This window comes from Rutidosis leptorrhynchoides, chromosome 10, assembly GCF_046630445.1.
Source record: "Rutidosis leptorrhynchoides isolate AG116_Rl617_1_P2 chromosome 10, CSIRO_AGI_Rlap_v1, whole genome shotgun sequence".
Taxonomy (NCBI): domain Eukaryota; kingdom Viridiplantae; phylum Streptophyta; class Magnoliopsida; order Asterales; family Asteraceae; genus Rutidosis; species Rutidosis leptorrhynchoides.
This window is the reverse complement of record NC_092342.1, coordinates 153295228-153311680: the sequence shown is the minus strand read 5'-3', so window position 1 is coordinate 153311680 and position 16453 is coordinate 153295228. Positions and strand designations below refer to the sequence as shown.

The window sequence follows — 16453 nt, the reverse complement described above, 5'->3', positions numbered from 1 at the left end:
CTACGGACTAAGGAATTATTAAAAGTATTAAAAGTATTATAAGTATATATATGTGAAGTTTGTTTAAAAAGAAAAGGTATTGATATATTATATATGGATAGGTTCGTGATATCAATCGGAGACCAAGTCAAAATTACATATCTTCAAGACGAAAGTGAGTATATAGTCCCACTTTTAAACTCTAAATATTTTGGGATGAGAATACATGTATTTTATGTTTTACGTTATGGACACAAGTAACTGAAAAATATATTCTACGTTGAGTTGTACCACTGGCATACTTCCCTGTAGCTTGGTAACTAATATTTACAGCGGTATTGTAAACGCGAATCCTGTTGATAGATCTATCGGGCCTGACAACCCCAACCGGACTGGACGACCAGTATTCAACGGTTGCACAGTACTTCGTTTCCTGACTACACTTGGTACGGTGTAGTAACATTTCATAATAAAGGGAATATGCGACGTGATTAAATGTTAAGTATGGTTACCAAGTGCTCAACCACTTAGAATATTTTTATTAAAACGTTTATATATAAAATCTTGTGGTCTATATATATATATATATATTGCTGCCGGCATTAAACCTATATCTCACCAACTTTATGTTGACGTTTTAAACATGTTTATTCTCAGGTGATAATTAGAAGCTTCCGCTGCATTATGTTGAATTTGAGCAGGATCTTGCGTACGCATATATGTGTCAAAAATAAAACTGCATACCCAAGGATTTGTGTTGTAAAATATGCTCGAAATCGTGTTGTTATCATTATTTGTAAAGTTTGTAAGTTGAAAATTATCGCTAAACGATAATCATCTTTTTATTGTCTAAAGCTTGTAACAAAAATAAAGGTTATGGTTTGTAATGTATAATATATGCAGTTTTTCTTTTAAAAATGTCGCATATAGAGGTCAATACCTCGCAATGAAATCATACGTTATCTAACACGTTCTTATGGTTAAGGACGGGTTATGACACTAGATGCTGATGCTAATGGGGAACACTTTGACATTACACTTTATCGAATCATGGTTGGTTCTTTAATGTATCTGACTGCAAGTCGATCAGACATTACATTTGCTGTAACTGTCTGTGCCCGCTTTCAGTCAAACCCTAAGAAATCCCACTCCAAAGCGGTTGTTAGGATCTTTCAGTATCTTAAAGGTACACCTAACCTTGGAATCTGGTATCCTCATGGATCCGATTTCAATCTCACTGCTTATACTGATGCGGATCATGGCGGTTGCCATGTTGATAGAAAAAGCACATATGGATTAATTCAGATTTTGGGGAAAAGTCTAGTTGCTTGGTCATCCAAAAAGTAGAACTGTGTGTCTTTATCAACAGCTGAGTCTGAGTACATTGCTGCAGCTCACTGTTGTTCACAAATTTTGTGGATGCAAACTCAACTTTTGGACTATGGCTTTAAGATTTCTAAGACTCCAATTTACTGTGATTCACAAAGTTCTATTGCAATTACAAGCAACCCGGTCCAGCATTCTAAGACTAAACACATAGATATTCGTTATCATTTAATTAAGGACCATGTAGAGAAAGGAGATCTAGAGTTATACTTTGTGCCTACCAAAGTGCAATTAGCTGACATGTTCACTAAGCTCTTAGATGAACTTAGGCTAAAGTTCTTGATCAAAGAGATTGGCATGGTAGAATATAGTGCTTGACATTCCTTAGATCTGTTGGGTCTTATACTTAGATCTTGTGTTTAGAGGGAGTAGATAATTTCTAGGGGGAACAACTGATTTCTTCTGCTTTAGATAACATTTTTCAAGGGGGAGCCTTTTAGATTTGTGTTAACTTCCTGGGATTAAGTTTCAATGGTTACAAAAGGGGGAGGTAACTCATTGATATCATATTTCAAGGGGGAGTTAATTCATTTTCTTGGGAAAATATCAAAATGGTGACTTACTTTCTTGTATATCACATTTTAAGGGGGAGAAAATGAAATGAATTTTTTTTTTTTGAAAAGTAAATTTCATAAATTCTTTGTTTATATCTGAAAATAATTCACTAAGGCTTGTATACATTCCAGTATGCAACCCGTTTTAACAATTGGTATCACTGAAGATTTGTACTTTGTACATAATTCAAAATTTTCTAAGTACAAATCTCATTTTATAAAATTCATAAAAATTGGAAAAGATAAAATCCAAAAAGATGTGAATTTAAATGAATAAATGCTAATTTTAGCATTATACCGAATCTGACAACCAATAGTACAAATTCGGTAAGTTCAACAGTTTCAAATATTATCTCAGAAATGTTTTTCATCAAAAATGTGATAGTCTTGAATGATTTTTGATAAATATTTGTCAAAATTTGAAGTGAATATGTTTGAATTTTAAAATTAGACTGTATTCGGTAATTAAGGCCCATTCGGTAAAGGCCATGTCTTCAAAACATTCGGTATCTATAAATAGCAGGGTCAAAGTCAAACTTTCTCTCACTTTATTCTAATTGCATACCGAAACTAATCTACCTAGTCTACCTAATCTACCGAATTCCGTCTTCTGTAACTTCAATTTCTTGGTAATTCTTTGTTTTAATTAAATCTAAGATGCACATACTGTAGATCTGAGATAATTGAACACTTGTAAACCAGAAAATAATGCAAATAACATGATTGTGATGCTTAATTTTGAAAAAGTGTTAATTATACCGAATCTGAGTAGAGTCTCTTAAATCTTTAGATTAAACTCATCTGATTTGGTTAATTAACATGAATCTTGTCAAATCTATGTTAGAATAGTTGATCTATCAATTGACCGAGTCTGATTACATGTTTAATTGAGTATTTGATAGATTCTGTACATACCGAATTTGTTCTTGCTATAGTACCGAGTCTGTTCAAGTCATTAACATGTTTTTCCTGATTTGTTTGAGTTGTTAATTGATTATGACTTTGTTTTTGCATGATATAAGACTGAATATGCATGTTTGAGTGATTTTGTGTATTTTTGAAGATACCGAATCTGTTCTTGGCATTTTACCGAGTATGTAATTTGGTACTTTAAAAATAATGTGATTTTCAACTTGATAAATCTTACATGCTTTATTTAAGTCTTTGGTATGAAAACTCAAGCTAATTTGGTTAACAGAATTTCAAGTTTTCATGACTACCGAATCTGCTTGATTTGTACTTAAAATGACTAAGTGTTGTTCATATTCTTTATGTTTCATAATTGACTTTACATGATGAATTTGTACTGTAATGAATATCATATGAATGTCATATTAGTCAATTACTTGTTCATATTTGGAATAAATGATTTTTATAACTTAGAAAAATGATAAAAATTATAAAACATGAAAAATACAAAGGATATCAAAGGCAAATAAGAATAGTGATATGTGCTTTATTATAAACATCTTGTGGTATTCTATTTCTTATTTATACAGCTAAATGGCGAACAATCACTTCATCAACTTTGAAACCAACATTCCTTGCAACTACTTGATTGCAATACTAGAGAGGCATACATTATGGCCTGCTCTAACCTAAAGAGCCAGTGTGGCTGTGACAGATCTGGAGCTACTAAACAGAACTATTAGATTTGTGGAAGCTACACAACCTACTGCTGCTAATCCAGAGGGAGAACAAGCTCGTTTTGAATTTGAACTAAGAGGGGTACAAGGGATGAGGAGTATCACAAAAGCTGACTTCAGGAGGATCTTTAGACTTCCTCTTATACAGAATGTTCCTACTCTCCCTGCTACTAAGCAGATGATGTCTTCAATTTTTGATCTTGGTTATGTTGGAGCTACCAATGTTCCACCGGCTAAGTTTTAGAAGAAATACCTGCACTCAAGGTAGTATGTGATCTTTTGAATCATCAACAGATGCTTGCTGATGACAAGAAGTGGATCAGAGAGCTTGACTGTTGATAGTGCTCCAAATGAACATATATTTAGTAGCAATATCCTCCCAACATGTAAATTATTTAGTTGTAATTATCCTATTTTAAGTTGTAATCGTTTATATTAAATAAGTGCGAAGACAAAAGGCGAAAACGACAATTTGAAGACGCAAATGACCAAAAAGCTCAAATGTACAAGATACAATCCAAGTGGTTCAATTTATTGATAAGAAACGTCTAAAAATGACAAAAGTACAAGTTGCGGAACGCAAAGTACAAGATATTAAATTATACGAAAGGACGTTCGAAAATCCGGAACCGGGACATGAGTCAACTATCAACGCCCGACGCAACGGACTAAAAATTACAAGTCTACTATGCACAAGAATATAATATAATATATAAATAATTATATTAATTATTTATATTTTATATTTATATATAAATTATGTCGACAAGCTAAGATCCAAAAAATTGTGAGCTGAAAAATCAAACTCCACGACTCGCGGAGTTTGAAGGCCAAAAACTTCACGACTCGCGGAGCAGCCAGATTCCAAAATGCCTATAAAAGGCCACGAGCTTCTGCAGTTTTAAAAAAAATATATAAAAATAATAATAATAATACTCTGTAATAAATAAATAAATATATATATATATATATATATATATAGTATAGGGTAGTTTTATATTAGATTAGTTCGGGTTATGTAAAGGTTATTTTACGGGTTTTTAAAGTCGGAGCTCTGTCCGTGTACTACTACGCGATAAATAATCAATGTAAGCTATGTTCTCCTTTTTAAATTAATGTCTCGTACTTAAGTTATTATTATGCTTATTTGAGCCGAAGTAATCATGATGTTGAGCTAAATATTAAAGACGGGGTAATTGGGTTTTGTACCATAATTGGAGTTTGGACAAAAGAACGACACTTGTGGAAATTAGACTATGGGCTATTAATGGGCCTTATATTAAATTAATGATACCTCGTTAATTTAATATAAAGGTTATGATTTGACGTATCTATATATAACCACATACGCTTAATCGGACACGATGGGCGTGATATTTATAAGTACGAATTATTGTTCATTTTACCGGACACGGGGATGGATTAATAGTCAATGGACTCATTAAAACAGGGGTGGATTACATTCAAGGGTGATTGGTGTAATTGTTAACAAAGTATTAAAACCTTGGTTTACACACAGTCGATAACCTGGTGTATTCATTAAGCAAAGTATTAAGACCTTATTACAGTTCGAATCCCCAGTTAGTTGGAATATTTGACTTCGGGTATAAGGTTAAATTTGCCGAGCAGTTTATAATTATGACCGATGAACTATTATGGACAAAAACCAGATAGGTTTCAAATACATCCAGGACAAAGGACAATTAACCCAGGACAATAAATTAAAAATAAAACGTCAAACATCATGGTTACGGAAGTTTAAATAAGCGTAATAGATTTTATTTCATATTTCCTCGTACTTTTATTTATTGTCATTTTAAATATTGTTATTTATTTTATATTGGTTAAATATCATCATTTACTTTACGCTTCGCTTAAAATATAAAATCGACAAACCGGTCATTAAACGGTAAACCCCCTTTTATATATTATCAATATAATATATTTTGTACAAATATAATTGTTTAAAAATATAGTGTGCAATAAGCCCGCTCCCTGTGGAACGAACCGGACTTACTAAAAACTATACTACTCTACGATTAGGTACACTGCCTATAGTGTTGAAGCAAGGTTTAGGTATATCCATTTTGTAAATAAATAATTAAAACTTGTGTAATATTTCGTCGTATTTCGTATTTAAATTAATACTATTTCGTACACCCCGCTGCACACATCAAGTTTTTGGCGCCGCTGCCGGGGACTCGGCGAAATGCTATATTTTTAATTTATTTTTGTATAAATATATTTATATATATTTTTAGAAAAACAATATAAAATTTAAAAAAAAACACGTTTTTCAAACTCCACGACTCGCGGAGTTTGCAGGCTTAAAACTCCACAACTCGCGGAGCCACCCTGACGCGCCTGTAGAAACCCTAAATTTGCATTTATTACGGAGTTTTAATTATTATTATTAATTATTTAGTATTTAGGGTTAATTAATTTAGTATTTAATTTAAGTTTTAATTAATTTGTAATAATTAATTTTAATTAGTTTTATTTAAATTGTAAAATTAATAGTTTTATAAAATAAATAATATAAAAATAATATTTTTATAAAAATTGTACTTTTTACAACTTTTAGTATTTTTTATATTTTGTTCCTTTTTAATTGTTTTAGAGTAATTTTTGTATTTTTTTATTATTTAGTTTTAAGATATAGTTTTTGCCATAATTATTTTTACTTCTAGATTTTTAGACTTTGCCGTAAAATCCCTTAAGTGCTTTTTCTTTAGACTAAGATCTAGGTGCTTTAGAATTTTGCGACGACTTTTTAAGTTTTAGTACCTTTTTAAGTTATTGCCATTTGGGATATAGTTTTACTTGTAAGCTTTAATATTTTTAGACGCAACTTTTAATTTTTTAGTTTTTAGTACTTTTTAAGTTACGACGCGCTACTTTCTTTTTATTTTCAACCTTTTATTTTTCGACATTTTTCGACGCGCAATCTTTTTCTTTCTTATTTCTCGACACGCTAGTTTTTAGGACTTAGAATTTTCTCTATTTCTTCTCTATAATTTCTTTAAAATTTCAACGAAAAATTATTTTAAGCGGTTAAATTGATAGACATCCAAATTTTCTGCTTCGTAGTAATAGTTGGATTTGTTAGTGGTTGAGTTGTGAGCTTCCGATTTAAAGGGTTCTGGCTCCCTGCTGCATCTTTTGGCTATTCGAAACGTGGGCAAAAGCAGAAAAGTCTATTAATTGGACAACTTATATAAGTTTTTCTATTTTTATAACTAATAGGATAATTAGTAAATGCACCACATTGTAGCTAAAATTTGGCCATCGCAATAAAATGGAAAATTTTGAAAACAAGGCTATGGAAACTCTTTTTGATATCCAAAATCAATTAAATCAATACTCTCAAACGGGTGTTGATGACAATTCGTTCGGTCAATCTTGGATCACGAATGACGAAACAATAACGGGTTGTGAAATCTGTGGAGATTATCACTCAACATGGAAATGTTATTATTACGTTCCTATGGAAAATTACGCACCCACGGAACCCGAATGGAATGATTATGAAGAATACAATTCAAATTGGGATTATTCCCAAGAATATTTCCAAACTTAACAACCAGTAGACGAGGAAAATTACGTGTCTGAAAATTTATTAGACAATATGAAAATCAAACTCGAAGAACTCAATGCTCAAAATGAACAAATGAGAGAGTTTGTAAACCGGCAAGCTGAAACTCTATCAGACTACACACCTGTTGATCTGAGGAGTATTGTGCAAGAAAATCTCATATCATCGAATTTTGATGAATTCGAGAGCTCCGAAATCACCAATTATCCCGATGATACTTTTTATTCAGTTTTACCAATTTCACAACATATCGACACATTAGTCTCTACCAACGAAATCATCTATCCATCAATGGATGAAGAAGAAGTAAGGGTGACAAATTGGTACTCTTGGGAAAATGATAACGTTGAAAATTTTACCCTCGAGACCAAAATGGTGGGACCAATAAGTACCATTAATGAAGAAGAATTTGCTTCGATCCCGAAATTCACCATTCCACAACCTTCCAACTCAATATTCTCAATAGACAAGTCATGTACCAAAGATGAACTACAAGCTGTAATAGATATTGACACCTCAAATTTCACCCAATTGGGTAATAGAGGTGAAAACTTTGATCCCGAGAATGAACGAAAGGAAATGTTAGAAATTGTCCACCCTATAGAAATATGTATGTCGGCGTGTATCGATCCATTTGACCAAGAACTAGAAAAGAGACATATCCATTTACTAAAAGCTACACTTAAAAAAGAATTAAGTAGTGACGATTGGGTGAGTCTAAACTTTAAACCCATTGATATATTATACACCACCCGAGATGTAAATAACTGGCTCACTATTTTAATTCGTGGAACTTATTCTACCGACTTCACATGTCGTCAGCTAAGTGTGGGGAAGTCTAACCCCACTTAACGTTAAATTAGGGGTTCGGGTTAATGCATAACTCGTTAATAAAAATGAACGATTAGGGTAAAAGACGCATTTTCAAATATTAACAAACAGCTCAGAAAATCAGCCGTTTTTGAAGAAAAAAAAAACATGTGTGATAAAACAAGAAGGGATGAACGATGAGGCGCGCCATCTATCATTCGACGAGCTTTGTAATTACAAACTGGGTATTTTCAATCACTTTTCTACACTAATCACCCTCATGAATTTATAATTATAGTCTGATTTCATGCTAATGAGGGCATTGCATGATCTCAAGTGTGGGAAAGGGTTATAAATTCTCTCGGGTTTATACTTGGCTTATTTTTTAAATTTTATAAAAATTTGAAAAATTTTAAACTAAATGAATTCAAAATCATGTTTATACATATTTATGAAGGATAAAACTAGGTGTTAATGCCGAAATTATCGTTACCTCGGAAAGGACATAAATTGAGAAACAACCCAAAATGCTTGAATTCATTTAAAATGGAATATAAGAGAATAAAAAGGCAAAGAACATAATAAATAAAAGCCAAGTGTGGGGAGAATATACCAAGTTATTCAATAAAAAATTATCTATCACATGTTTCCGTAAAGTTATTACAAGTGCTTTTGTTTTGGACTAAATTATCTGTTTTACCCGATTTATTGTAATGAAAGATGGATCTACACGATGAATCAATTCCATCATTAAAAGGAAGTAAAGTCTTTCGAAAAAGACACGCGCTTCTTGATTTAGGTCAAGAAGTTGTCGTCCAGACCAGCTGTAGGTTGACGAAAAATCTTGAAAAATCATCTCTAAAATCAGCAGGAAATCCACGGACCTCAGCATCAAACAGGATCGCCAAGTGGTCAGACTTATCCTAACCATGAGAGGATCTATCTCGTAAAATGGGGAGGGCGCCGTGCAAATTAGCTTGATAAGACTAATGAATCAGATCCCCAGAAAGGATAATCTCCTTAAAGATTAAAAATCAGCTTTTAAGACTGATATTACTCAATCCTTGAGATTGACCTTAAAGATTGAGAATTCAAACTCATGGAATTCAATGATATCTAAACTCGAGCTTGAACGAGAAAATATTTTGATCAAAATTAAAACCGATTTGTTTTCTGAAAACCTATTTTCAATGCGTTCATTACCATTGAACGTAAAATCCTAGGAATTCACCTGGAATTCATTAGGTCACCTGAACCAAATCGGGTGTCAACCGTAAGAACGGTGGTTGCATAGCATGGTCGAAGACAGGACCTTGTGCCAGACCGAAAAATTATAAGGGTGAGCTTTAATATTGCTCCTACAAAGGATAGTAATTGCGTCCGACACGTTATAGACCATAATTAAATGCATGTCATTAGACATTGCCTTAACAGTTGCTTGTTCAACGCTTTCCTTTACAACCGGATGGTAGTTTGCCGAAAGGTAATATACGGAGTAAGTATACTGGACGTGTTGCTTTCCTAATACAAGGTTAGCAAGTGGGTGACACAAAACCATAAGTTTTGAGCTAAAATTTTCAAATCTGAAACCCACAAAACCCACAAAAACATTTTGCAAACACCGGTGAAGGGTTATTCCGGAAAACTTATCTAGGATAAAAGCTAGAATGAATTTTCAAAAGATCAAATGTTTTCATAAAGATCCAATTTCCTAAAGGATCTAAATTTTTATAGTCATGTGGGACTGTAAACCACATCGTTACTACCATTGTTCATACCGCCATCTCAAAATCACTAATGTATAAAGTGTGAAGAATAAAGAAGTGATTCGTGTGATGTATTATATTTCAAGTTCTGTATTGCTTGAGGACAAGCAACGTTCAAGTGTGGGGATATTTGATAGTGCTCCAAATGAACATATATTTAGTAGAAATATCCTCCCAACATGTAAATTATTTAGTTGTAATTGTCCTATTTTAAGTTGTAATCGATTATATTAAATAAGTGCGAAGACAAAAGGCGAAAACGATGATTTGAAGACGCAAATGACCGAAAAGCTCAAATGTACAAGATACAATCCAAGTGGTTCAATTTATTGATAAGAAACGTCTAAAAATGACAAAAGTACAAGTTGCGGAACGCAAAGTACAAGATATTAAATTATACGAAAGGACGTTCGAAAATCCGGAACCGGGACATGAGTCAACTATCAACGCTCGACGCAACGGACTAAAAATTACAAGTCTACTATGCACAAGAATATAATATAATATATAAATAATTATATTAATTATTTATATTTTATATTTATATATAAATTATGTCGACAAGCTAAGATCCAAAAAATTGTGAGCTGAAAAATCAAACTCCACGACTCGCGGAGTTTGAAGGCCAAAAACTCCACGACTCGCGGAGCAGCCAGATTCTAAAATGCCTATAAAAGGCCACGAGCTTCTGCAGTTTTAAAAAAAAATATATAAAAATAATAATAATAATACTCTGTAATAAATAAATAAATATATATATATAATATATATATATAGTATAGGGTAGTTTTATATTAGATTAGTTCGGGTTATGTAAAGGTTATTTTACGGGTTTTTAAAGTCGGAGATCTGTCCGTGTACTACTACGCGATAAATAATCAATGTAAGCTATGTTCTCCTTTTTAAATTAATGTCTCGTACTTAAGTTATTATTATGCTTATTTGAGCCGAAGTAATCATGATGTTAAGCTAAATATTAAAGATGGGGTAATTGGGTTTTGTACCATAATTGGGGTTTGGACAAAAGAACGACACTTGTAGAAATTAGACTATGGGCTATTAATGGGCTTTATATTAAATTAACGATACCTCGTTAATTTAATATAAATGTTATGATTTGACGTATCTATATATAACCACATAAGCTTAATCGGACACGATGGGCGGGATATTTATAAGTATGAATTATTGTTCATTTGACCGGACACGGGGATGGATTAATAGTCAATGGACTCATTAAAACAGGGGTGGATTACATTCAAGGGTAATTGGTGTAATTGTTAACAAAGTATTAAAACCTTGGTTTACACACAGTCGATAACCTGGTGTATTCATTAAGCAAAGTATTAAGACCTTGTTACAGTTCGAATCCCCAGTTAGTTGGAATATTTGACTTCGGATATAAGGTTAAATTTGCCGAGTAGTTTATAATTATGACCGATGAACTATTATGGACAAAAACCAGATAGGTTTCAAATACATCCAGGACAAAGGACAATTAACCCAGGACAATAAATTAAAATCAAAACGTCAAACATCATGGTTACGGAAGTTTAAATAAGCATAATAGATTTTATTTCATATTTTCTCGTACTTTTATTTATTGTCATTTTAATTATTGTTATTTATTTTATATTGGTTAAATATCGTCATTTACTTTACGCTTCGCTTAAAATATAAAATCGACAAACCGGTCATTAAACGGTAAACCCCCTTTTATATATTATCAATATAATATATTTTGTTCAAATATAATTGTTTAAAAATATAGTGTGCAATAAGCCCACTCCCTGTGGAACGAACCGGACTTACTAAAAACTATACTACTCTACGATTAGGTACACTGCCTATAGTGTTGTAGCAAGGTTTAGGTATATCCATTTTGTAAATAAATAATTAAAACTTGTGTAATATTTCGTCGTATTTCATATTTAAATTAATACTATTTCGTACACCCCACTGCACACATCAACTGTGCCAATGCTGAGGCTGTTCTACTCATTTACAAGAGTAGAGACTCCTGACTATGTAGAGCTTCTATGGGATTTGGTTCAGACCCAAGTTGATAAGCCAAGGGGTTCATACATCCCTTGTGAAAGGTTTTTCTGTATCTTTATCCATGATGCTATAAATGCTTGCTGAAATGCAAATATATTTGTACCAGGTACACATAGATTACTGATGAAAAGATTTGGGGAGCTGAAGATGAATACCCCTATGGTATCTGACAACCAATTCACTGTGCCGATTCCAAATTGCCTTGTAGGGCTAGCTGCACCCCAAGACGCTCGAATGCGTTCATATTTTGAGGCTATAGGAAAACCTCTTCCGAACCCGATACAACAAGCACAAGTTGAACCCGTCACGGTTCCAGCCCCAGAGGTTGTAGAGGAACCTGTAGTATAACCACCTGGGCCAGCTAATCCTCCACTTAGGATGAACCTTAAATGTTCTAGGGTAGCACACCAAGCTCAACACGTGAGGATCAGGGAATCTAGTTCACCTAGGATTGAACCAACCCTTTCAACAACACCCAAAGTGAGCAATGACACTGATTCTTCAGCAACTGAATCATCTCCTGAACATTCTCCTAAGAGAACTCGTTTTATGCCTGATGAGATGATTCAGACTCCGCCAACCCAACGAGTAACTAGATCTAGAACTTCGACACCTATCGTCCGCCAAACAGTTACTCCAACCGTTGGTGATACGGACCAAGACCTAGAGCCGATTAGGTCACCCTCACCCATCTCCGTATCACATCCAATAATAACAGTAAGCCCTACACTAAATGAAGCGTAAGCTTTGGTAGGCAAGAAAGCTAAATGTACGGATGGTAAAAAGACCAATAAGGCTATCCACTCTAAACAGGACTTAATAATAAATCCTACTCAGCAAGATGCTTCAGCATCTAAGGAAGTTAAGTCTTCCTCTGCAGTAAAGTCTGCGTTGACTTAATCGATTGAGGAAACTCAATCATTGAAGTATAGAACGGCCGAAGGGGAGCCAAAAAATCTTGAAAAGGTACCCTGCGTATCAGCTGAAAATCCTCCTGTGCCTCAACGTGCAACAGGGTTTCGAGGTCTGGCTTATCTTGATGAGGGAGATCTGCCGCGTCCCATAGAAATGAGTCAACATGACAATCCTTTGGGATATTTATCAGACTTCCAGCAGACTGATCCCTTGGTTCATGAAAGTGATCCATTGGTTCAAGCCACTTCTCTTCCGGATTCTGAATCTCAGGGTCTGGAGGAAGAGTCATTAACTGAAAGAGATGTGCCACCTCATGGTATATCAATGATTTTAGGAGTTGGAGATAGCAATATCTCTGCGAGATCTAAATCGACGGGTAGTTCTACTACTTTTTCAGAGTCCCATGAGACTAAAGTCATGGAGGCGGATGCTTCGAAAGAAACTTCGTCGGTGACAACTCTGGTTGTTGCCCAACCTCGATCAGAAGGGGATATCACGAATCTGACTAGTAGTATGTACAGCCCTACATATAAGAATAATACCGCACGTATATCCTTAACTGCCCTCACGGCAAATCAAACACTTCCACCAACATCGCCTCCAACCGATGCTGCTGCTGATGTTCCTATTGTCACTTTACTACCATCACCCTCGCGTTCACCAAATTTCTATGATTCTTTGGAGCAAGAATATTTCATTCGTATGTTTTCTCGAGTTAATCTTGATGTTCTTCGACACACTTCGCTTCAAGCATTGTTTCGTGCTAGAGTACGATATCCACTTACTTCCTGCTCTTCCCCAATAAGTCCTCACCATGATAATGAACATGACGATTCTGATCCTCAGAATAACCATGAGGGGGAGATAGGAGTAGATGGAGATCATCTAATGGTAAACATTTCAACTAAGGGTGGTGGTGTGAGGTCTTTATCAGCTTTTCAAGCTCAACAGGTTCAGACGGAATCAGAAATTGATGATAAGGATCCTGGCAAGTTATAATTCCAATTGTACATTCGGAGGCTGATGGTGGACTGGTAGATGAGGATTTGAACTTAAGTGATTTTTATCTTGAAGAAACAGATGATGATGGGTTTGTCATTCTAAGAATATTATCTTCAGTATCTTCAATCCCGGAAAATGTAGAGATTGTAGATGAAGGGAATCCTGATCCAGTAACTGAAAGTGATGATGAAATGGATTCTTCTGATGACAATGAAGACAATCTTTATGTTAATCCAAATGATGATGATATCTTTGACCATATTGAAGATGATAATGTTACAACTAATGATGCGACAAATCCTACTGATCATTCATCGAATTCTACACCTTCATCGAGTTCAAATCCAATAAATGCTAATGAAAGCTCAACTTCTGGTACATCTACATCAAGTGAAACAGTGAATTCCAGATTCAAATACAACCATGGTATATTCTTTAAGCCCCATGAACAAAGATTGTTATTGGGAGTTGAACATGATTTCATAACTTTACGAAACACATTCATCGAGGAAAATGCTTACAAGATCATTCGCATTAACGAAACACCAAGGAGTAAAAGATTTACTTATATAGGTTCACGATTGCTTCCAGCAAGTGAAATAAATTGGTATGAGTTTATGTGGAGGAAACATATCAACAAAGATGAAGATGATTTGTGGCTTCAAAGAAAATATCGTATTTCAGAAGTGTTAAATATTACTCTAGTCGGAGTAGAGATAAGTGAGAAAAGAGATGTCATCAGTCAGTTCCACATTATTAGAGAAGATGAGAAGGAATACAAGTTCACGGAAGCAGATTTTCATAATCTAAATATGCTTGACATAATTCACGTCTACAACTACCTCAATATCATCACCATTCGACCTTTTGCTAAGGCTCAAGCTTTGGAAGCTGTGAAAAGATACATGATGGAGACAATTGAACTGAAGAGACGTGAAGATTTTCAAATTGGTCACGAAGCAAATAGGAAAAAGATTCGAATAACCTGTCCGAATCAATACACATAGGGACTGAAGGATATGAGAATGTTTCAAATGCAATTCGAACCCGAAGGGTTTGTATTTGTGAATTCTCATAAAGAAAAAGTGTTCATCCGCACTGAAGAGTTAAACAACTACTCAGATGATACACTCAAGGCTGCACTGAAGTATCTTAAAATTCGTCAAAGCAAGTTTAATGACATTGATATGAAAATGGGTCTTGGAGAGTTTATAAAGCATATCAGAGATCGTCTGAAGATCCGGATCTGTACAAGACAGTTTGAGATTCTTCGTGGCCAGAGAAAGAGAAGGTAATTCAAAGAAATGGATAAATATCCATTACATAAGGGAGATCCAAGAAAAGCATGGGGTGTCTGGAAACCTTCTAAGAAAATTTCAGAAAATCAAGTAGAAGTTTCAAAACCAGATGGCACACGATGGAAACTAACGTTTGGACCTCTCAAGATTACTCAATAGGATTATATTGTGAAGTTCACATTTAACACTAAGGGGGAGATTGTTAGGACCCCAAAGTTGTATAGTGTTAATGTGAAATAAGCTTAAATGATGGTTGCTTAGAAGAGGACTATATAAGGAACCTAAGTAGTCCTAATTAGATAGTCATTGCATTGTAATTGAGTTCTAGAAGCTGTGGAATGTAAATCTTGTTGATTCTCTCTCATACCGAGTCTCCTTCACACTTACCGAATCTCATTCTAACTTGTCTTTTCTTCTAATCTCAACATGATCTGACCTATCACATTTTCTAAGTTGGATTTTTCTTTTAATTCCCTTAGCTCTTTTTCTAGTATTTCTATTTTACTTTGTAATGTAGTTATTTCACTCCTATCTTCAATTTTATTTTCCCGGTGATTATTATTTGCTTGATACAAATCATGTGACTGAATGGCTAAATCAGAAATAATTGTTGTAACTCCTCAGGAGGTTTAGAAAGAGCTGCACCACTAGTGGCGGTGTCGATTTCTTTTCTAGTAGAAATTGTAATATTTTTATAGAATTGCATCAATCTTTGGATATCATTTAATCCATGTTGAGGACATGAATTTATTAATTTCTCATATCTAGTCCAAGTATCATATAAAGTTTCTTGAGGTTCTTGTTTAAATTGAGTTATCTCATTTTGTAGTCTTATCATTTTAGAAGGTGGAAATAATCGTTTTAAGAATTTTTTAACCATTTGATCCCATGTAGAGATTTTTAATTCACCAAGTTGATTAAACCAGTCTTTACCTTCTCCCTTAAGTGTCCAAGGAAAAAGGATAACATAAATGTGTTAGTCTTCTATTTTACTATATTTAAATAGTGTACATATACTAGCGAAGTTTCGAAGATATTGGTAAGCATCTTCCTCAATAGTTGCGTTAAAGTGGCATTCTTCTTTAATTAAGTCTAATATTTGTTTTTCGATAGTGAAATTAGTTTTAATAATTAGTGGATGTAAGACCCTGAATTTATGCATCAGAAAGTGTTCCTGAAAGTGTCAGTAAATATGTGCATCAGAAACTGCCACTAAAATCCAACCTAACACTTTTGCATTTTCAGAATTTACATCAGAATCAGAATTAGAAAACTTTAGTCCCTGAACTACAAATAAAACTGAGAAATATTCTAATGTGGATTTAGCCGTGGAGCCGCGTCGCGGGTGTCGACTGATCAGCACCCATTTGTTTTATTTAAATGATCAAAATGGGCATTTTGGTAATTTCACATTGGGGACAGTTTTAGGCCACAAAAGGCAGAT

At 34.0% G+C, this 16453-nt stretch overlaps 1 non-coding gene across 1 annotated transcript; it reads left to right on the top strand.

Annotated features, from left to right (window-relative positions):
* The first annotated feature begins 15734 nt into the window (after positions 1-15734).
* On the top strand, positions 15735-15841 carry LOC139874028 (small nucleolar RNA R71). The gene has a single exon (XR_011767732.1). It is a non-coding gene; the product is annotated as a small nucleolar RNA R71 (small nucleolar RNA).
* The last annotated feature ends 612 nt before the right edge of the window (positions 15842-16453 follow it).